The sequence below is a fragment of the Octopus bimaculoides genome, unplaced genomic scaffold (assembly GCF_046866305.1).
Source record: "Octopus bimaculoides isolate indiv1 unplaced genomic scaffold, ASM4686630v1 contig40, whole genome shotgun sequence".
NCBI classification, from domain to species: domain Eukaryota; kingdom Metazoa; phylum Mollusca; class Cephalopoda; order Octopoda; family Octopodidae; genus Octopus; species Octopus bimaculoides.
The window spans coordinates 196,737-200,000 of NW_028315290.1; the positions used below are offsets into that span (position 1 = coordinate 196,737).

The 3,264-nt window shown below is 64.4% G+C and overlaps 2 pseudogenes; both read left to right on the forward strand.

Annotated features, from left to right (window-relative positions):
* Nucleotides 1-647: 647 nt before the first annotated feature.
* On the forward strand, nt 648-2,264 carry LOC149129312 (large subunit ribosomal RNA; annotated as a pseudogene).
* The window catches only part of LOC149129313 (large subunit ribosomal RNA), a 4,861-nt pseudogene continuing 3,861 nt past the window's right edge, over nt 2,265-3,264 (forward strand).

The following is a 3,264-nucleotide window of genomic DNA, read 5'->3' on the forward strand; positions in this document are numbered from 1 at the left end:
CTTCTTCCTTATCCGTCTCCTTCTATATTATCTTCTTCTTCTTCTTCTTCGCGATCGCGAGGGGACTCAGTCCGCTGCCACTTTCACCCCCGCCTCCTAAGGCGCCGTCGTCGCCGACGAACGCGTCGGTGGCGGCCGCTCGTTTCCGCGGGCGGTCGTCTGCCGCCTCGTCGGCGCTCGATTTCCGTGGCGCCGGCATCGGACGCACTTCCCCTCCGATCCGTCGTCGCGACCCGTTCCCGTCGGGCCGGTAGGCGCGCGGCGTCCGCAGGTCGCAGACGAGCGCCTCGGCGTCCGGAACCCGTTCACGCGGGGACCGACCGGCGTCGGGATCCACGCGCTTCTCTCGACCGGGCCCGTCGCTCCACGAAAGCGCAGGCACGGCTAACCGACGGAGACGGGCTAACGCACCTCGCCCTCAGCACTCACGACGCAGCGAGTCGCGAAAGCGACGCGGCCGCCCGCCTGCACCTCCTTCTTCTTCTTCTACTACTTCTTCTACTTGCTCCTCGTCTTTGCGCGTGGTGCTACAGCAGCAGGAGCGGTGGTGGTTGTTGGAGGAGTCGGCGGGATCGCCCGAAAAGCCGCCCGCTGCTGCCGGTCAGCGACGAGCATCGGCAACCTACCCGACCCGTCTTGAAACACGGACCGAGGAGTCCCAGTCGACTGCGAGTCGTTGGAGCCTTTCACTTTGCGAACTCCGACGGCACAGCGAAAGCGAGAACGTGACACGTCGCCGCTCGGGGGAAGGGAGTTGGGCCGCTGTCGCAGCAGCCGCCGCAGTTGCTGCCGCCGTCGTCTAATCTCGTCGGTTGCTGCAGCATCAGCGGTGGTGGTGGCGGCGGCTCGCTTCTTTTTTTGTAACACGCGGCGTTTCGAAGCATCGTTCCCGGGTCGGGCCCGCGCGTTCGCGCTCGAAAGCGCGCGTTCACGCTCCGACTCAGGTGTAGCAGGCGGCCGGGGACCCGAAAGATGGCGATCCACGCCCGGTCGGGACGAAGCCAGAGGAAACTCTGGTGGAAGTCCGAAGCGCCTCTGACGTGCAAATCGATCGTCGGAACCGGGTGTAGGGGCGAAAGACCAATCGAGCCGTCTAGTAGCTGGTTCCCTCCGAAGTTTCCCTCAGGATAGCTGGCGCCAGCAGGAGAACGACACGCAATTCCGTCCGGTAAAGCGAACGACTGGAGGCCCCGGGGACGTTGACGGCCTCGATCTACTCTCGAACTCGGAACGGGCGAAACGGGCCGCGCTACTCCTCTCCCGAACGGAGGCGGCCGTTTACGAATCGTTGGGAATAATGATAATTATTTTGCGCGTTTCTTGCGACGAATGCACGGTGCCAAGTGGGCCACTTTTGGTAAGCAGAACTGGTGATGTGGGATGAACCGAACGTCCGGCTAAGGTGCCCTACGCTTCGCCCATTAGATCCCCGAAAGGGTGTCGGTCGATATAGACAGCAGGACGGTGGCCACGGAAGTCGGAATCCGCTCAGGAGTGTGTAACAACTTACCTGCCGAATCGACCGGCCCCGAAAATGGATGGCGCTGGAGCGAGCGACCGATGCCGGACCGGCCGGGCGACAGGTTGCGCGATCGCCGGCGAGGCGACTTTCCGATGCCCGGTCGAGTAGGAGGGCGCCGCGGCGTGCATGGAAGCCGCGGGCGCGAGCCCGGGTGAAGCCGACCGCGGGTGCAGATCTCGGTGGTAGTAGCAAATATTCGAACGAGACCTTCGAAGACCGAAGTGGAGAAGGGTTCCGTGCCAACGGCGGTCGAGCACGGGTCAGTCGGTCCTAAGAAGCGGGCGAAAGCTTCCACGAAAGGCGCCGGATCCGTCACGAAAGCGGTTGTAGCAAATATAATAGCAGCAGATGCGGCCGGCCTCGCATCGAAAGGGAATCGGGTTAATATTCCCGAACCCGAACTCGGAGAGTGCTCGTCCGGCGGTGGGAACGCGGCGCGCCGCTCTTAGTAGCGCGTTTGTCGTCGAAGCCGGCGGTCGGGCGAAGCAGCGGCAACGCAAGCGAGCCCGGAGACGTTGCCGGGAGCCCCGGGAAGAGTTCTCTCTTCTTCGTAAAGGACCGCGTCCGTGGAATCGGCTCGTCCGGAGATACGGATATGGTACCTGTAGAGCGCCGCGTCTCGGGCGGCGTCCGGTGCGCTCTCGGCGGCCCTGGAAAATCCGGGTCCGTAACGATTCGCAGCTCTCGAGTCGGTCCGTACCCACCATCCGCAGCAGGTCTCCAAGGTGTACAGCCTCTCGTCGATAGCGCCAATGTAGGTAAGGGAAGTCGGCAAAATGGATCCGTACCTTCGGAAGAAGGATTGGCTCCGAGGACCGGGTCGGTCGGGCCGTGTGTGTCGCTGCGCTCCCGCGCGGCGGTTGCTTCGCCGTTCGCTCGGCGTCGCGCTGCTGCAGCGGGCGCCGGAACACGTCTTCACGCGAAGCGGCGGATCGGTACGGGGCTGTAGCGTTGGCGTCGGACTCGGCATCTCGGGCGCCTTTCCGGCCGTCGTTTGCGCCGCCTTCCGTGGCGGCGGGCAACTCGCTTCGCGTCGGTGTGCGGTCGCGCCTTCGGTCAACGGGAGTTGGCGGCTTCTTCGTCGGGTAGGAAAGTCGGTTGGTCGGTCGGTCGCGTGCGGCATAGTCGTCAGCACGTCGCGTCCTCGCGGCGGAAAGCGGTGGTTGTCGCCGCGTCGGTCCTCCTCTTCCTCCTCCTCCTCTCGCACGCGCGGCCTTCTCTCGCGTCGGCGTTCCGCACCTCCCGACGCGCGGTCGGGCCGCCGTCGCATGTCGGCGCGCGGCGGTTTCATACGGGGCGCCCGGGGCGTAGTGGGCGCGAACAACACGGCTCCACACCCGAGACGCCGTGGAGCGACACGGCTTTGGGCTCGCCGTCGCGTCGGTGCTCGCGGCCCTCTGTTCCCGCCTTGCGTGGGGTCGTGCGGTCGTTGCACCGCGACGCGCGGCAGGCGTTCGGCCGGCGGCGAACGGTCGACTCGGAACTGGTACGGACCGGGGGAATCCGACTGTCTAATTAAAACAGAGCATCGCGTAGCCGGCCGAGCCGCACAGACGCGATGTGATTTCTGCCCAGTGCTCTGAATGTCAAAGTGAAGAAATTCAACCAAGCGCGGGTAAACGGCGGGAGTAACTATGACTCTCTTCTCTTTCGTGGGGCCTGATGCGTTATGACCCACTGGCCTTGCATGGGTGGTACACCCTACTGCTCCGTCACATTTGGGTGTGCTTTCTGCCGAACGA